The 20230-nt window shown below is 44.2% G+C and overlaps 1 long non-coding RNA gene across 1 annotated transcript in view; it reads left to right on the forward strand.

Moving 5' to 3' along the window:
* LOC120638311 overlaps nt 1-15568 on the forward strand; it is a 38056-nt gene extending 22488 nt beyond the window's left edge. The window contains exon 3 of the long non-coding RNA XR_005659897.1: nt 15451-15568. This is a non-coding gene — a long non-coding RNA (uncharacterized LOC120638311). The remainder of the gene's footprint in view (nt 1-15450) is intronic.
* The last annotated feature ends 4662 nt before the right edge of the window (nt 15569-20230 follow it).

A 20230-nucleotide genomic window follows, 5' to 3' on the forward strand; every position in this document is an offset into this window, starting at 1 on the left:
AGGTACATATGTTCAAATTATGTATTATAAATTATTTATTCATATTAATGTCTATCCCCCCTCTAGACTATAAGCTAATTATGAGCTGGGAACGGGTCTGCTCATTCTGTTGTACTGTACTCTCCTAAGCACTTAGCACAGTGCTCTGTACATAGCCCTCAATAAATACAATTGACTAATTGATTAATTGATCACAATCTGGAAACGGGCCCAGAACAAAGTCATTGAAAAGTGCCAGTTTTTCAAAACTCCAGGAAGCCTAATCACATCTTTATAACTGGTGGTATTCAGGTCTTCCTGAATATTATGCTGGGCTCATATTGACCACTACAGAAGCTTCAAGAACAACTCCCCAATGTTTACTGGATTTCATCTACCTCTCAAGAGCTCAAGACACTACTTAATGACTCCAGAAGTGCCAGGGATGCTGTCTCTTAAAATAAAATCCTGCAGAGTTGTAATATTTTAGGAGGATGCCAGGACAGGCAATAATGCAATATACGCCTCAATTGTTGCAAAATTTGTACAAGGAGAAATACAAAATAATAGGTGCTAATAGTAATTACTTGCAGTGGGCAGAATCTAAGCTATTTCCAGTCAGCCATTTCTCATTTCTGCTTACTTTCTGGAAACAGCAAGGGAGATCTTAGATATGGTTATAACCACACCCAGCTGCAGTTTGATGGTCTGGATGAGTATTTGTCATAGTAATTTGCATGAATTAACACTTTATTTTTGGAGTTTGCTATGTAACCTAGCAATCACTCATTTTAATGAGTAGACCCGCCAGAGAGATGTAGAAATTAATGTCAGTTCTCCAATATTAAATAATTGTTATGTTCTCTCAGAGGCAACAAAGATAAATTATTGAATTGTTCTCAAATTCCCCAGAAACATATATGTGTTTTCACAACCATTGCTTCCAGACTTTTTTTTGCATTACCTGCTTCATGGGTTCTGTTTAAAGAAACCCATATTCTCTCACATGTGCTATTTTTCAGAAGTTGGAAGTATTCTTCTCGCTTTGGCAATATGCCTTCATCTCCGACTTCAAAGACCTTCTAAAATCTCACTTCCACTACAAAGCCTTCCCTAAGTGGAAGGGAAGGGAGGATTCTGTAATTCTTCCTTCTCCTTCCAATATCCAATTTATTCAATTTTGAGTCTAGCTATTGCAGGGGCTTCATTGCAAAGCTTGATGTATGATTTTTCTTTGGCTGTATATCCCACTACATTTCTTCCAGCACTGAGATAATCTCTCTTAAATTATAAGTTTATAAAGGGCAAGGATTTTGGCTATTTAATTGGCTTGTACAATAACTGTGGTATTTGTTAAATACTATGTGCCAAGCACTGAGGTAGAATACAGTCAGATCAGAAAGAGTCTCTGCTCCACTTGTGCTTCACAGTCTAAGGAGGAAGAAGACCAGAGTACCAACTGTTTTATACTGTATTCTCCCAAACCTTTAATACAGCGCCCTGCATACAGTAAGTACTCAGTAAATATCACTGATTGATTTATCCCCTTTTTACAGATGAATAAACTGAGCCCCAGAGAAGCAAAGTGACTTGCTCTAGGGCACACAGCAGGTAGGTGGCCGTGCTGAGACTAGAACCCAGGTCTCCTTAATCCCAACCCATGACTCTTTCCACTAGGTCGTCTGCTTCCCAATATTCAACCCCCGACTAACAGCTTTCAGAAGATTCCTGAATGAGAGAAGCTTTCGTTGCTAGTGAATGCTCTCTGATGTGCACAATGAGCCAATATCATCTTCTTGAGCTTTTCTAATCACTGGTATTTATTGAATATTTATTGTGGTCAGAAGACTATACTAAGCATTTGAGAGAGTAATAATAATAATTCTGATATTTGTTAAGTGCTTACTGTGTGCCTGGCACTGTACTAAGTGCTGGGATGGATACAAGCAAATTGGGTTGGACAGTCCCTGTCCCACATGGAGCTTGCAGTCTTAATCCCCATTTCACAGATGAGGTAACTGAGCCCCAAGGAAGTTACTTGCCCACGGTCACACAGCAGACAAGTAGTGGAGCCGGATTAGAAGCCACAACCTTCTGACTACCAGACGTGTGGTCTATCCACTACACCATGCGGCTTCCCAGTACAACACAGTAACAGAGTTGTTAGACACGTTCCCTGCCCACAACGAGCTTATAGTCTCGAGGGAAGCTTCTCATCTAAAAGTTTGCTTTAGCCATAAACAAGTCAATCCTAATTATTACCAGTGCTTGTTATGGGTGAACCAGGCAGACTCACCATCCTGCAAGGAGACACATAGAGTGGTTTTACCTTCAAGCTCCCCCAGAATCCCTGGAGAACCCCGATCGAAGGGAGCCTCAGACTCTGCTACCTAATCCCTCCTATTTCCTCTCCCTGCTGTTGGCTCAGATCCCTTAAATGGCCAATTCCTTGGGGATGGCATCATGTCTTTCACTTCTTTTATATATTTTTCAAGTTCCTAGTTCACCGATTAGCATTCAGGAGGCTCTTAATAAATGTCATTGCTACTGTTGAAACTTGGGTGGGCCGAAAACAGTCTTTCATCACTGTCTGTCAATCAACTGTTCTCGGGGACCAATCGGAGTGCTTGCCAAAAGGAGTCTTGCCATGCCATGGATTAGATACTTGGACCCCCCCGCGTCTACCTAATATTCCTAGGATGAACCATGTTTAATTTGGTCAAAAATATTAGTCACCAATCTCTGTCAACCCCAGAATTATAAAGTACAAGTACAGGGAGTATAAAGCATTTCTGCCCGCTTATTTTGTGGTCAAAGAAATGAAATTTACTGAAAGATGGTATCAGGTTTTCTTGTATAAAGTGAATTTTCCCTTTTAACAACTAGAGTGAACGTAATTAAAATGTCAGCCAAGGTTTCAGTTTGATTTCCTCTATCTAGATCAAGTCTTGGAAAGAGGTTTCTCATTTCAAAGGTGCTTTTTTTTGTCATCATGTGTTTTTCAAAAAGATCTATTTTAAATTTCCGACTCTTGATATTCTTGAAAGTTTTCTCTTTCGTATGAAGTTCTCAGTGTAGTTTTACAAGGTTACAGTGAAAAGTGGAAGGTTAAGAAAAAGCATGGAAAGTCTTGGGCCAAAATAATTTTTGTCGGAGAAAGAAGAAGAGGGCTTTGTGGGGTTAACTGGGAAATGTCGCAGTTTTGGCAGCGTTATCTTCAGGTTAGCAGTCTTTTAGGATAAGGACATGAATTCAGTTACGGAACGATATCACAATGTCTAAATGGGGAGTTTTGTTGATTCCTATATTCCTTGTCATGCTGATGAGTTGTCTCTGACCCAGAGCGATTCCATGGACACATCTCTCTCTGAATTGCTGAATTGGACTTTCTGAGTGCTTAGTACAGTGTTCTGCACACAGTAAGCACTCAATAAATAGGATTGAGTAATAATAATAATGTTGGTATTTGTTAAGCGCTTACTATGTGCAGAGCACTGTTCTAAGCGCTGGGGTAGATTCAGGGTAATCAGGTTGTCCCACTTGAGGCTCAGTCTTAAGCCCCCTTTTACAGACGAGGTAACTGAGGCACCGAGAAGTCAAGTGACTTGCCTCAAGTCACAAAGCAGACAGGTGGCAGAGCTGGGATTAGAACCCATGACCTCTGACTCCCAAGAATGACACTTTCCCAGAAGGCTCCGCCTCCATCTGCAATCATTCTGGTAGTGTATCCATAGAGTTTTCTTGGTAAAATTATGAATGTGGTTTGCCATTGCCGTTTTCTGCGCAGTAAACCTGACTCTCCTCCCTACCTCTCTCCCGTGCTGCCGCTGCCCGGCACAGCTGAGTTTTGACTTGCAGCAGATTGCCTTCCACTCACCTGCCACTGGCCAAACTAGGAGTGGAATGGGTAGGCCTCTGCTTGATTCTCCCTCCCATAGCCGAGACTGGTCTTGTCTTGTCTTATGTTGTCAAGTTGTCTCTGACCCATAGCGACTCCATGGACACATCTCTCTCAGAACACCCCACCCTCCATCTGCAATCATTCTGGGAGTGTATCCATAGAATTTTCTTGGTAAAAATCCCAAAGTGGCTTACCATTGCCTTCTTCCTTGCAGTAAGCTTGAGTCTCCACCCTCGACTCTCTCCCATGTTGCTGCTGCCCAGCACGATTGAGTTTTGACTTGTAGCAGATTGGCCTGCCAATCGCTAGCCACTGCCCAAGCTAAGAATGAATCTGCTTGAATCTCCCTCTTGTAGCCGAGACGGGTAGAGTACTGGAAACTCTCTAGGTGAGATCCTGGTGGGGGAGATTTATTTATAGCTGTGGGTAATTGTGAGCTTTGCTCTCCCCGTCACCAGCTATTTTGAAGAGAATGAGCCAGGAGAATGGAGACTGTGTATCATCAATGATAATGATGTGGTGACCAGGGCGGCTGACCCCTGACTGTCTTTGGGTTGCCATATTGGGGGGGAAGAGGGCAAAAGTGAATCAGAGTCTCCAGGCCTCATGGCATCTTAGGAACCTGGGTACAGGCATATACAAACTAGGATTTATGAACGTAATGATGCCCTATTTAGCTCTCATGTATACATTTTGGTTTAGTGGAAAGAGACGGGCTTGGGAGTCAGAGGTCGTAGGTTCTAATCCCGGCTCCGCCACTTCGTCAGCTGTGGTGACTTTGGGCAAGTCACTCCCTTCTCTGGGCCTCAGTTGCCTCATCTGTAAAATGGGGATTAAGACTGAGCGCCCCATGAGGGACAACCTGATGACCTTGTATCTACCCCAGCACTTAGAACAGTGCTTGGCACATAGTAAGCGCTTAACAAATACCAACATTATCATTATTATTATTTCTGTTTTTTATTTATTTGGACCTCTCTAGTTGCAGATATTTTTGTGTTTGTCTCCCCCATTAGAAATAAGCTCCCTGTTGACCTGAAACGTGCCACTATGATATTCTATATTTCCCAAATGCCTAGAATTATGTACGGCGCTGAATGCTTGATAAATATTTCTATGGCTACTTTTACCACTGCTACATTCACTATGGCTATTACGGCTACTTATTTTTATTTATATTGGTTAACATGAATTAATTAATTGGTATATTATTCATTTCTACTAATTTATTTATATTAATGTCTATCTCCCCCTCTAGACTGTGAGCTCGTTAGCTCGTCGTGGGCAGGAAATATCACTATTTATTGCTGTATTGTACTTTCCCAAACACTTAGTACAATGCTCTTCACTCAGTAAGTGTTTAATAAATCAGTAAGTGCTTAATAAATACCCCTGAATGAATGAATGAGCAGGGAACATAACTGTTGCACTGTATTCTCCCAAGCACTTAGTACAGTTCCCTGCACACAGTAAGTGCTTCAATAAATTATGATTGATTGATTTGACTGACTACTCTTAGTAGTCAGGGAAAGCAGTGTGGCTCAGTGGAAAGAGCCCAGGCTTGGGAGTCAGAGGTCATGGTTCTACTCCTGGCTCCACTACTTAGCTGTGTGACCTTGGGCAAGTCATCTCACTTCTCTGTGCCTCAGTTCCCCTATCTGTAAAATGGGGATGAAGACTGTGAGCCATACGGACAACCTGATTAGCTTTTTCTCTCCCAGCACTTAGAACAGTGCTTGGCACATAGTAAGTGCTTAACAAATTACTACTGCAACTGCGGCACATGGCAAGTGCTCAGTAAATGCCATTGATTGATGGATTGATGCTACAGGTTCCAGGCTCCTTTCGGGGTCTCTGAAAACAGGAAGTGTATCAGCCAGGGCCAGATCACCCCCAGGAATTTTAGGCCTAAAATGGCTCTTAAAGTCAAGTCATTTTCCCCTCATAGAGTCAGTGATAGGATGGGAAAAGAAAGGAAGAAGAGGTGAGAGTTCAACAAAGGTTTAATAATGATGATAATAATGATTAAGTGCTTAATATGTGCCAGGCACTGAACTAAGCACTGGGTTGGATACACACAAATGGGGTTGGACATAGTCCCCTGTTCCGCATGGGGCTCACTGTCTTAATCCCCATTTGTACAGATGAGATAACTGAGGCACAGAGAATGAAATGGACATGCCCAAGGTCATAACAGCAGACAAGTGGTGCAGGCATATTTAGACCCCATGATCTGCTGACTCCCAAGACCCTGGGCCTAGCCGAATAGACCATGCTGCCTCATCCATCCCCCTTTTCCTCATAACTAATCAGACTGTCACTTTCCTTACTCTGATTCTGGGAGGCGAGTCGGCAGAAGATATTTTGATGGCTGCGGGTAGCTGCTTGAAAAATATTCACTGTCAAAATATATACGACCCTCACACCCTCAAAATTATACAAGAGGCATCTCCCGTTGAATTGAGCTGCCTTGAATAAGGCAGCCTAGCACAATGCTACAAAGAATTTTTTTTTATGTTATTCAGCTACTCAGAGAGGTTTGTCCAAATAGGATAGCAGTGCATGAACACTGTCTAGAACTGGGATGTGTAAATGTCAACCGCAGTTTTTTTCTGAAATGGAGTTCTGCTTTATGATCAAAAAGCACAGGCCATTTAGATGAATGTGTGACATCTTTTAAGAACAAATTCTCTCCTATATAATACTCCCCCTAAAACAAGGCAGGCGGATTAGGAATTGAATTCTGCTGCATCCTAACTGTTCTCTGGCCCTTTCTCCCCCATTCCTGCATGTGGGCATTCCCAAATGATATGTGTGTTGGTAGTTCATTACTTTAAGCTATAAAATGGATTGAATGGCAAAGCGAATTGGCTAAAATTATCTTCCAGATAATAATGGACTGTGGTATTTAAGGTTTAGTATGCACCAAGCACTGTTCTAAATGATGGGCTGGATACACAGGCAATCAGATCGAGCACAGGTCCTTGTCTGCGTGGGCATCAAAGTCTAAGAGGGAGGAAAAAATAGACTTTTAATCCCCCATTTACACATGAGAAACTTGGGGCCCAGAAAGTAAAGTGACTTCCCAAGATCATACAGCAGGAAAGGGTAGAGATGGAATTATAACCAGGTCCTCTGACTCTTTGGCCCATGCTCCTTCCATTAGGCCATGTTGCCTCACATGGTTGATCTCATTTCCAATGGAGATCCCAGTCTACCATATCCTAATTTGACTACCTCCTCAGCTTCTTCACTGACCTCCCTGCCTCCTGTCTCTTTCACTCTCCTGTCCATGACTTTACCTCTGCTGCATGGATCACTTTTCTAAAAATCCATTCAGTCTCTCTCCCCCCACTCCTCAAGATCCCCCAGTGGTTGCCCTCCCACCTCCACACCTCACCACTATTTACCACTGATTTTAAAGCACTCAATCAGCTGTCCTCCTACCTTACCTCTCTGCTTTCCTCCTACAACCCAGTCTGGACACTTGGCTCCTCTAATGCCAACCTACTCAGTGTACCTCGATCTTATTTATCTCACCACCGACCACTTGCCCACGCTCTATAGACTGGAACACTCTTCTCCTCAGTATCTGACAGTCCACCACTTTCCCCAACTTCAAAGGCTTATTAAAATCACATCTCCTCCAAGACTGAGCCCTCATTTCCCCACTCCCTCTTCCTTCTGTGTTGTCTAGGCACTTGAATATGCACCTTTAAAGTACTTGATATTCAGTCTACACTCAGTCCCATGGAAGTTACGTGTATGTATCTATAATTCATTTGATGTCTGTGTCCTCCTTTAGATTGTAAGCTCCTTTTGGCAGTAGCCACAACTCTGCTGCTTGGTAGTCTCCTCAGTACTTAGTACAGTGATCTGCACCTAATAATCACTCAAATACCATTGATGATTGACTGACGACGGGAATCAGGTTGTCCCACGTGGGGCTCACAGTCTTAATCCCCATTTTACAGATGAGGGAACTGAGGCACAGAGAAGTTAAGTGACTTGCCCACAGTCACACAGCCGACAAGTGGCAGAGCTGGGATTCGAACTCATGAGCCCTGACTCCAAAGCCCGTGCTCTTTCCACTGCACCACGCTGCTTCCCTCAGTACTTAGTACAGTGATCTGCACCTAATAATCACTCAAATACCATTGATTGATTGACTGACTGACTGACTGTCCTCCACTCTGCTGACCTTTAAAACTCTCCTAAGAATCACATCTCCCAGAGTTCTTCCCTAACTAAGCCATCATTTGCTCTATCCACAATTCCCTCACTGTTGGCTATGTACTTAGTTGTGTGCACCTTAAGCACAGGGATACTCATTCTAGCCTCACAACACTTCCGTTAATATCCTCATATTCTATTATTTCCTCCACCTGTTATCTATTTTGATGCCTGCCTTCCTTTCTAAACTGTAAGCTCTTTGTGGGCTCATTTGTGTCTACCATCTCTATTGTATTGTTCTTCCCCAAGTACTCAATAATCAATAATAATTTATGGTATTTGTTAAAGGCTTACTATGTGCCAGGCACTGTAGTAAGAGCTGGATATGAGCAAATCAGCTGGACACAATCCCTGTCCCTTGTAGGGCCACAGTCTCAATCCCCATTTTACAGATGAGGTAACTGAGGCACAGAGAAGTTAAGTGACTTGCCCAAGGTCAAGTCACATCGCAGAAAAGTGGCAGAACCGGTATTGCAACCCATGATCATCTGACTCCTAAATCCACTCTTTATCCACTATGCCGTGCTGCTATGTGCTTGGTACACACTAATCACTCAATGAATACCATTGATTGATTGCTTGAGTGTGTGTTTACTGTGTGCAGAGCACTGAAACTAGGGGCTTGGGAGAGTACAGTACATGAGTTTTTCCTTCATGGAGTACCATCTCTCTTTTTGAGACTCTCCAATTCACCAGTAATGGGTAAGTTTATAATGATAATTGTGGTATTAAGTATTACTGTGTGCCAGGCACTGTACTAAGCGCTGGAGGGGATACCAGAAAATTGGGTTATCACATCCCTGTCACACATGGGGCTTACAGTCTCAATCCCCATTTACAGATGAGGCAACTGAGGCCCAGAAAAATGAAGTAACCTACCCAACATCACCACAGCAGACAAGTGGGGTGTTGTAAGCCCTAGATTTTTTCATTTTCCTAGAGGACAGGAGTCAAGTGGGTTTTGTTTATTCAAACAGTGCCCTTAATGCCCTTAGGTAAGAAACTGTAAGTTATATTCCAGTTTCTACAATCCCAACCTCCTCTCAGGTTCATATCTGGAGTTTCCAGACTCTACCAGTTTCGACTAGAGAGGGAGAGTCAAACAGAGGCCTACCCATTCCATTCTAGCTTGGGCAGGCGCTAGTGAGTGTCAGGCCAATCTGGCTACAAGTCAAAATTCACCCGTGCTGGGTAGCAGCAGCATGAGACCACCGTCAAGTGCAGAGATTCACGGCTTACTGCGTGGAATCAGGGCAGCGGTAAACCACTTCTGTATTTTCACCAAAGAAATTCTATGGATGCACTACCAGAACAATGGCAGTTGGAGGTGGGGCATTCTGGGAGAGATGTGTCCTGGAGTCGCTATGGGTCAGAAATGACTTTTGACAGCATAGCATAAGGCAAGACAATCCCAACCTGTCCAATCCTTGTCACCCACTCTTCTATCCCTTACATTCCTCAAAACTGCTCCCCCAATAACATCATCCTGACAGTGATCCTGCCAAGCACTCACAGCTTTTACTTTAGAATGATGATAAAATTGACCACATCCCATCATGGATCACAAGTATAGGTCAGTACCTCCCTGCTTGGTCTGTCCCTCATCGGAGTCAGCCGATATGTGGCAGGCTGAATGTATGATGGCCGGTGGTAATTTTACCTCTCTCTTTCAGTCAGTTGGAGTAGGCCTCATAGAAGTGGGTGGGTATTTAAGTAAATCTTTTTAAATGGAATGCCTAGTAGAAAGAGTAGGTAATTCAAAACACCAGGAATGGCCCAAGACACCATGGAATCAGGAGTGAACATCCATGCTTGAAGGAGCATGTGAAGAAGAGACCATGTTCTGAACAGTTTATAACAATTTGAGATCTGAGTTGCTCCTCTATTCTTTCCTCTGGCCTTTTTGCTGTCCAAATCATGACTGACAGCAACTCAGAGGGACATATGTGCCTGGGGTTTAGAGAAAAAGGTGTGGTTTGACTGATAAAAGAAGAGCTGTACAGTTCTGAGAGAAACTATTGGGAAATCAATCATACAATTGCACATTAGAATTGCTGAAGGAACAGGGTTAGTCAGTTCAGAGTCAACAAGATGAAGTTTGTACTGAGGCAGGAAGAGAAGAGAAAGGGATATCCTTCCAGCCTAAATATCAGAAGAGGGCTTTAGGAGAAACTCCCTTAAAAAGTAACTTTCACCTCAGTGAAAGAGCAGAAAGATCACAGTCCTTCCTCGCCCCGGGCTACCACCCTCACCTTGCTCTCCACCGCCACAAAGGTCATCACTCTCCGGGTGACTAATGTCAGAATCCTAGAAAAATAAATTGGATTTCTCCACAGAAACTCATATTTCATGTGAATACTCATCTCCCAGCTCAACCTTGTTATTTTTTTTGAAGGGTTTTGTGTTTTTTTTTATGTGTGAGACATACAATTAAGAAGAATAGAAAAAAAAAAGAATTTCCGCAAGTGCGGTTAGTCAATCCATTTCTATTTTTGCCCTCAGGTAGAATAGAAGAAGGATGACCAAACGCCCCTTACACTTGCCACAAAGTTTTATTTCCCTCTGCATACAGATGTTCTGCTGGGGAGCAGATTGTGTGCAATCAGCAAGTCTCATTTGGCAGCATTCTTTCTCCATTTTGGGGGAGCGTTCCCTTCTGTAGGCCACCTAGGCGGAATAAACATCACGAATCCCCAAGTGCAAGAATGTTCTGGGGGAAAGGCTCAGGAGCAACACACAGGGACAAAAGCGAACCACTGGCAAGCTTTGCTTCACTGCAGCTAAATTAGCCCCCGGCCCCCAGTTGGGATATTTGTTTCCTTCTGCTCTCTTTCGACTGCCTCCTACTTTTCTCCTCTGGTGGAGGAGGACTAAAGTCAGCTCAACAGATAATCCAAATGTCAGCCCGGACACTGAGGGAGGAAACTTGTTAAGCATCTCCCCCCAAACACTGTTTCTTTTTCTGAGATTGAGTTTCTGGCCTGATTTCTCCAGCACAGAAATAGAAGAAAGAGCACGGGCCTGGGGAGTCAGAGGACCTGGATTCTAATCCCTGCTCTGCCACTTACCTGCGTGTGCACCGTGGGCAAGTCACTTCATTTCTCTATACCTCAGTTCCTTCCTCTGGAAATGTTGATTCAATATCTGTGCTTCGCCCTACATAGAATGTGAGCCCCATGTGATTATGTTCTATCTACCTCCTGTGGATATGCTACCAGAACGATTGCAGATGGAAGTGGGACATTCTGAGAGAGATGTCTAATACGTCGCTATGGTCAGACACGACTCGACAGTATAAGACAACAACAATTTAGCATAGAGCTTGGCATACCAGTAAGTGCTTACAAATGCCAGTTATTTCCCCCAGGGCCTTACCTCTCTATTGGATACCTGCAGTCACCCAGAGCTTCCAGTTGAGGCTTAACACTTCCTCCACACTTCATAAAGAAGGATTTTAGAGTACCCAGATTAGAAATGAAGTCAAAAAAGCCACAAATGACCTCTTTGGGGACACTGTCTTTGGCTGGCTTTCGGGATTCCAGGAACAATGGGATCACTTCCTTGAGCAGCTTATCTCCCTGGGATGGCTAGCAGTTTAATGAGGTGATGAAGTGCTTGGGGCTCTTGTGGTGGGGAGAAATTACAAACATCCACTGTAGCCCTATCTCAGTGTGAGCTTTTGCTGTTGATGTAGCCGCTTCTCTGGGTAATGCAGATACAACTGCTTATAACTGTGGTATTTGTTAAGTCCTTACTATGTGCCATGTACTAAGGGCTGGAGTAGATAAAAACAAACTGGTGGTTGCAGTCCCTGTCCCACACTGGGCTCACAGTCTTAATCCCCATTTTACAGATGAGGTCACTGAGGCCCAGATAAGTTCTCCCCCAATGTAAACCCATCAAAGGGCAGGGACTGTCTCTATCTGTTACCTATTTGTACATTCCAAGCGCATAGTACAGTGCTCTGCACATAGTAAGCCCTCAATAAGTACTATTGAATGAATGAAGTGACTTGCCCAAGGTCACACAGCAGATAACTGGCATTATTAGAACCCATGATCTTCTGACTCCCAGGCCAATGCTCTATCCACTGTAGCACACTGCTTCCCCCGCTACTTCTAACTGGCAGGATCATTTTACCTGTATTAAACATCTTGGCCCCTTTCTCTTAGTCTGAACAACTTTATTTTCCTCCAAAAGATTTATTTCAAGCCACTTTTGGGGGTCTCGTTCCAGATGGATCTTTTTTTTTACTTCCTCTTGTAGAAAATAAGTTCTGCCCTCTTTATTTTTCTCTCCCTTTTACTGTTTTCCCTGTTTGACCTCACTTTCACTCCTCCTTCACTCTCTGTCTTCCTTTCACTCCTTTTCCCTCTGTCCCTTTTAACCACCCCCACATACACACATGCATTGTTTTTTCTTGTCTTTATTCCACCACCTTTCCCATTTTTCCTTCATCCCTGTCACCCTCCACTTTCCAACCCACTCTCCTTCTCTTCCCCTCCCAGGCAGGGAAAGTAATACAAAAATTAGCATCTAAATGTCCTGTTAATGCTGCTTGGAAAGTGAGGCAAGATCTGTCATCTCTTATCACCGCCTATGGCAGCTCTCTGAATAAAAGCAGCTTGGCCTAGTGGATAGATCAGGGGCCTAGGAGTCATAAGGATGTGAGTTGTAATTCCAGCTCCACAACTCATCTGGTGTGAGACTTGGGCAAGACATTTCACCTCTCTGTCCCTCAGCTACCTCATCTGTCAAATGGGAGCCTCATGTGGAACATGAACTGTATTCAAAATGATTAGCTTGTACCTACCCCAGTGCTAAGAACAGGGCCTGACATATAGTAAGCGCTCAACAAATACCATTAAAAAATTGGAGAGAGAAGGTTTCAGGAGGCCTATTCCCCAAAGCATTTAATAAAGTAATTTAGGCTTGCCACCTTCAGGCAGTAGCATATCCGCATTCAATTCTCTAGGCAATGCTGTAATGCAGGTAAAAAGGAAAGGTTTTTTGAGTCCCATGCACTCCTTGACTCGTCTCTCTCGTTCACCCCACAAACCGTTAAAAAGACCTGCCGGTTTCACCTCTACAATATCGCCAAGATCCGCCCTTTCCTCTCGCACCCAAACGGGCTACCTTGATGGCTACGGGCTCTCGTTATATCCCGGCTAGACTACTGTGTCAGCCTTCTCTCTGACCTCCCATCCTCCTCTCTCGCCCCCGCTCCGGTCTATTCTTCACTCTGGCTGCCAGCTCATCTTCCTGCAGAAAACGATCTGGGCATGTCACTCCCCTTCTTAAACAACTCCCAGGGTTGCCTATCGACCTCCGCTCCAAACAAAAACTCTCACTCTAGGCTTCGAGGCTGTCCGTCACCTTGCCCCTTCCTACTCTCCTCCCTTCTCTCTTTCTACCGGCCCACCCCGCACGCTCCGCTCCTCTGCCGCCCACGCTCCTCACCATCCTCGGTCTCGCCTATCCCGCCGTCGACCCCTGGGCCAACATCCTCCCCGGTCCCGGAACGCCCCTCCCTCCTCACCTCCGCCAAACTGATTCTCTTCCCCTCTTCAAAACCTACTTAAAACTCACCTCCCTCCCAAGAGGCCTTCCCAGACTGAGCTCCTCTTCTCCCTCTACTCCCTCTGCCACCCCCCTTCACCTCTCCGCAGCTAAACCCTCTTTTCCCCTTTCCCTCTGCTCCTCCCCTCTCCCCTTCCCATCCCCTCAGCACTGTACTCGTCCGCTCCACTGTATATATTTCCGTTACCCTATTTATTTTTGTTAATGAAATGTACATCGCCTCGATTCTGTTTAGTTGCCATTGTTTTTTACGAGATGTTCTTCCCCTCGACTCTATTTATCGCCATCGTTCTCGTCTGTCCGTTCCCGCCATTAGACCGTAAGCCCGTCAACGGCAGGGACTGTCTCTATCTGATGCCGACTTGTTCATTCAAGCTCTTAGTACAGTGCTCTGCACATAGTAAGCGCTCATAAAATACTATTGAATGAATGAATTTACAAAGTTTATTTAAAAGACCCAACCTAAGGGGAGTAGAAATATGGTCACCTGGAACTTGTGACCACCAGGGAGTGATCCTACAGAGTGGGGGAAAGGGAAGAAAAGGGAAAGAGAGAGGAAAAGGGAGAAGGACAAACAGGGAGAAAAGAATGAAGGGGAGAGGGGAAAAGGGGCAAAGAGGCAAGGAAAGAGAAGAAAATAATAACTGTGTTATTTGTTAAATGCTTAACGGGGTACTAAATGCTAGGGTAGATATAAGACAATCAGGTCGGACACGGTTCCACATATGGCTCACAGTCTAAGTAATAATAATGATGATGGGGCTTACAGTCTTAATCCCCATTTTGCAGATGAAGTAACTGAGGCACAGAGAAGTTAAGTGACTTACCCAAAGTCACACAGCTGACAAGTGGCAGAGTGGGTTGGTGATCCCATCCAGGGCAGTATAAGGTTGCTTCCACTGCTGAAAATTAGAAGCAGTGTTCTTCTGGTGACTCTGCCTACCCAGCTGCTACTGGAGCTGTGAAAAATGGGAGAATCCAGGGCTGCTGGGAAACATACTTCTGGGGGCAGCCAGGAATGCTAATTCCAAGATAGCCCTGGAAAGGGCTACCCCAGCCATGGCAGGGATGGAGGTGGCAGGAAAGAAAGAGAGGAGGTGGCGGAAGCATCTACCTAGTCTTGACCTCTTCCTCCTCCCGGTTGCAGAAGCCGTTGCAGCTGCCGGAGCCTTGGCCTCTTCTCTCCATTTCAGTAGTCTCTGAAAGAGTCACCCTCATCACACTCACGGGCCTTATTCCTTTTGCCTCCCTCCTCCCACCCAAACCTGGATCTTCAATCAGTTGTTGTATTTATTGAGCCCTTACTGTGTGAAGAACTTCGCTTGGGAGAGTTCGATATAACAGAGCGGGTAGACACCTTCCCTGCCCACAAGGAGTTTACAATCTAGAGGGGGAAACAGGCATTAATGTAAATCTGTATGTTCTAGACGTACATAATTGCTGTGGGGCTGAGGGAGGGGTGAATAGAGGGTGCAAATCCAAGTGGAAGGGTGACATAGATGGGAATGGGAGAAGAGGAAATGAGGGTTTAAGGTGACTGGAGTGATGAGAAGGAACACCAATGGAACGACTGCCTGCCTCAAGAGAGATGATTATTTATTCATCCAATCGAATTTATTGAGGGCTTACTGTGTGCAGACCACTGTACTAAGCGCATGGAAAGTACAATTTGGGAGGAGATCCCAAGAATGTAAAGCCAAATTGCCAACCTGCTGCCACTCTGGGTAACTGAATTCCAATCCTCCCCTTTCTTCCAGGGCCTGATGTAGCAATCCTGGAAGGGTTTGTGCTGCTGCCGGCTAGGAGCCAAGCAGAAGATGATTGACTGGCCAACTGTATTAATAATAATAATAGTAATAATAATTATAATAACTATATCTGTTTCAGCACTTCCTATTTACTAAGCACTGTACACATATGTACACTTCCTGTGTGCTATGCATTAGAGAAGCAGCGTGGCCTAATGGCAAGCACCCGGCTGTGGGAGTCAGAGGATGTGGGTACTAATCCTGGCTCGCCACTTGTCTGTTGTGTGATGGTGGGCAAGTCATTTAACTTCTCTGTGCCTCAGTTACCTCATCTCTAAAATGGGGATTTAGACAGTGAGCCCCATATGGGACCACCTGATTACCTTGTATCTATCCCAGCAATTAGAACAGTACTTGGCACACACTAAGTGCTTAACATATATTATTATTATTATTACTCTCATTAGGGTACATATAAAATAATCAGATGAGACACATGCCTCCATGTGTCCTGTCATTACAAAGGGCTCTCAGTATAAAAGGGAAGAACTGGTATTGAATCCTCGGTTTATAAAAAAACTGAGGTCCCAGGGAAGTGAAGTACTTTCCGAGGTTACACGGCAAGCAAGTGGCAGAGCGAGGATTAGAACCCAGGCCTCTGACTCCCAGACCCATGCTCTACCATGAGGCTAGGCTGCCTCTAGCAGTTTGTCATCTGGATGATTAGAAGCTTGCATTTTCAGAGGGCAAGGCCTTCTTAAATCATAAAATCTTAATCTTACCCCAAATAAGATATTTTCACTTTCAATATCAGAGGCAATTTATTTTACCTTTAGATGAAACTAAAGAAATTCAATAAATGGGTTTTGAGCCAAAAAGAACCAGGATAACAACAAAAAGATTGATCGTTCTATAATATGTTGCTTTGCCTTTCCCTAGTTTAAAGTGCACGTTCATTTAGAACGTGAAAGGACATTCGCCTTTGTGAAAAATAAAACACTTGTTTGAACTGTACATTCCAAATGCTTAGTACAGTGCTCTGCACATAGTAAATGCTCAATAAATACTATTAAATGAATTAATGAATTTATAAAGCACCCTTTGCCACAAGAAATGCAAAGCAAAAGTGCTTCCACATTAATCCTCACAATTATCACGGCCAAATTTCATTCACTGAAGATCTTCCAGGCCCACTGGGTTGTACGAAGCTCTCCAAGAAAAAAGTCTCAGCCTCTTCCCCCGTGGCAGGTAATAGCCTCTGTCCTCTGCCTATGTGAAAGGTAATAGTCTCTGTCCTCTGAGATAGGCCAGAGATGCACTCAGTTTTCCTGTAACATGCTTATGACTTGATTTGTGCCACACAATCAAGCCATGAGAAGCAGCATGGACTATTGGAAAGAGTCCAAGCCTAGGATTCAGAGGCCTTGGTTCTCATCCTGGCTCTGCCACTTGCCCGCTGTGTGACAAGAAGTTAAGTGACTTGCCCAGAGTCACACGGCAGACAAGTGGAGGAGCCTGGATGAGGACTCGGTTCCTCTGACTCCCAGGTCTGTGCTCTTCCACAAGGCCACACTGTTTCTCCTATCTTGCATCCACTCCAGTGTTTAGTACAGTGCTTGTCACATAGTAAGCCCTTACCACAGTTATTATACATTATCCTCAATGGTATTTACTGAGTACTTACTATGTGCAAAGCAAGTGCTAAGTGCAAGTACAACTGTATTTTCCAACCTCATATCTCATTCTACCCAGTTATATATTTGGAAGGGCATTCCTTATCTCCCTTAGCAGTATTCTATCCAGAACATAAAGTAACAACAAGCATTACAGAAGAGCTGAGTGAACTAAAACCATTTTACAGGCTACAAAGAGGTCAAAAGTCACTCAGGAAGGGGCGTGCTGGATCGAGAGGAAGATCGTTCTCCTAACTCCAGTTCTAAAATGCAGACTAAGTTGTCTCATGATTAATAAAACTGTTTCAATTCCCCATGTAATGTCTTTAAAATTCCTCTGTCACAACCCATTAGATGTGACAGAGCATTCAAGACACACTCTCAGGTGCTATGAATTTTTTTTTTCCTCCAAGTAAAAAATGTTGTAATGGTGTTTCAACTCCCTTGCAGATGGAGGATCTACCAAACTTCCAGAATCTTGATAACTGAGCAGTCAGTCCACCAATAATATTCACTGAGCACTGTATTCATTCATTTATTCATTCAATCTATTGTATTTATTGAGCACTTACTGTGTGCAGAGCACTGTACCAAGCACTTGGAAAGTACAATTTGTCAACAGATAGAGACAATCCCTATCCAACAACAGGGCTCAGTCTCCAAAACAAAACAAAATGCTTAAGCGCTTACTATGTGCCAGGCACTGTACTAAGCACCGGGAATGGATACAAGCAAATCAAGTTGGACACAATCCCTGTCCCCATGTGAGACTCACAGTCTCAATCCCCATTCTCACGATGAGGGAACTGAGGCACAGAGAAGTAAAGTTACTTGCTCAAGGTCACACAGCAGACAAGTACTAAGCACTTGGGAGATGTGGCGCAGTGGAAAGAGCACGGGCTTTGGAGTCAGGGCTCATGAGTTCGAATCCCAGCTCTGCCACTTGTCAGCTGTGTGACTGTGGGCAAGTCACTTAACTTCTCGTGCCTCAGTTCCCTCGTCTGTAAAATGGGGATTAAGACTGTGAGCCCCACGTGGGACAACCTGATTCCCCTGTGTTTACCCCAGCGCTTAGAACAGTGCTCTGCACATAGTAAGCGCTTAACAAATACCAACATTATTATTATTATTATTAACAGAGTTGGTAGACACGTTCCCTGCGCACCACGAGCTTTCGCTCTAAACCTTTCCTCACTCACCAAGGGCCAGTGATGAATAGGAGATGCCAGAGTGTTTGTGCTGGAGGAAATGGTGTGGGAAGATCATGAAACCAAGAGGAAAAAACAGCAGCAGGTTTACCCACCATGAGAAACAATGCAGTAAACAGAGCAAGGCCTTATGGCAAAGATACTCGAACAACACAGTCTTGTACACTGCACTGCACACAACCAGTAAGGTGACCTACCCCAGTGGCATTCATTTGGTTCCCTGGAGGTCTGTTGTGGTCTTTGCCACAGGCTTTTGCACTAGTGCTTAGTACAGTGCTCTGCACACAGTAAATAATAAATACCATTTATCCTTTTCAAGCCCTTCCCTCATTAAGCCCTCATTTCCCCCTACTCCCTTCCCTTATGTATCACCCTTATACTTGATTTATACCCTTTATTCACCCCACCTGCAACCCACCACACTTATGCACATATCCATAATTCTTTTATTTTCTGTCCTGCCCCTCTAGAGTGTAAATTCACCGTGGGCAGGGCATGTGTCTACCAACTCTTTATATACTCTACTCTCCCAAGTGCTTAGTACAGTTCTCTGAACAGTAAATGCTCATAAATATGGTAGATTGATCGATAATTTGCACTGTTTTGTTCATGACTCCCCTTGCCTCAAAATCCACCAGTGGTTATACAACTCTTCTCAGCCAGCTGAAACTCCTGATCATCGAGTGATCATATTCAAGTCCCAGAAGCATCCACCCCCAGCCTCCACCAATTAGTGCTCCTTCAGTCCTTTTATTCCCCCTCCCCCAAACCAACCAACGGCAGCCACCACCTTCTATGACACTTATGCATCTCCCTGCCACCTAGGTTTTGATAAGTTCTCATACCAGGGACGGAGAAGGCGTGAGAAGAAGCAGCAGAGAAACAGCATGGCTTAGAGGATAGAGCACGGTTTTAAGAGTCAGAAGGTCATGGGTTCTAATCCCAATTCCACCACTTAACTGCTGTGTGGCCTTGGCAAGTTTACTTAACTTCTCTGGGCCTCAGTGACCTCATCTGTAAAATGGGGATGAAGACTGTGAATGCTATATGGGAACAGGGGCCTCTGTACACCCTGAGTAACTTATATCTATCCATCACTTAGAACAGTGCTTTGCACATAATAAGCACTTAAGTACCATAATTATTAGTATTATTATTAATAAGGATAGTGGGATATCAGGATGGGGTGGAAGATGGAGGGTCCAGGGATTCCTTTTTCAGAGCAGAAGCAGAGCCTATTGGAAAGAGCACAGGCATGGGTAAACAGAGGACTTTAGTTCTAATTCCGGCTTTCGCCACGGTGTGACCTTGGCCAAGTCAGTTAATTTCTCTATACTTCGAGTTCTTCATCTGTAAAAAGGGAATTCAATGCCTTCTCTGCCTCCTACTTAAACTGTGAGCCTCGTGGTAGGGCCAGGCTATCCTTCTAGTCCATAACTCATGGGGCAGGGAATGTGTCTGTTTATGCTTATGTTGAACTGTCCCAAGTGCTTAGGACAGTGCTCTGCAAACAGTACAAGTGGAAGTGGTCAATAAATGCAATTGAAGTGAATGAATGAATGAATACATTGCCCTATGCCCAGAATTGATATCTCCTAAACACCTTGGTATTCACCCCCTCTGTTGCTTCCTCTGCCTGTAATTGATTTTAGTGTCAGTCCAACCTGGACAAATTGTAAGCTCCTTGTCATTTTTCCAAATTCTGCTATGCTCTCCCAATCACTTAAGTACAAAGCTCTGCAATAGAGTAAGGGCTCAATAAATCATATCCTGCCTTCACTACTGCTTTAGCCTTATCTCTGGACCTCCCTGCCTCCAGTCTCTCCCCTCTCCAGTCCATACTTTACTCTGTTGCCCAGAATTATTTTCCTCAAAAAAGAAATCCAGTTCACACTTAGTTGGCCCAGA

The sequence above is a fragment of the Ornithorhynchus anatinus genome, chromosome 4, assembly GCF_004115215.2.
Source record: "Ornithorhynchus anatinus isolate Pmale09 chromosome 4, mOrnAna1.pri.v4, whole genome shotgun sequence".
Taxonomy (NCBI): Eukaryota; Metazoa; Chordata; class Mammalia; order Monotremata; family Ornithorhynchidae; genus Ornithorhynchus; species Ornithorhynchus anatinus.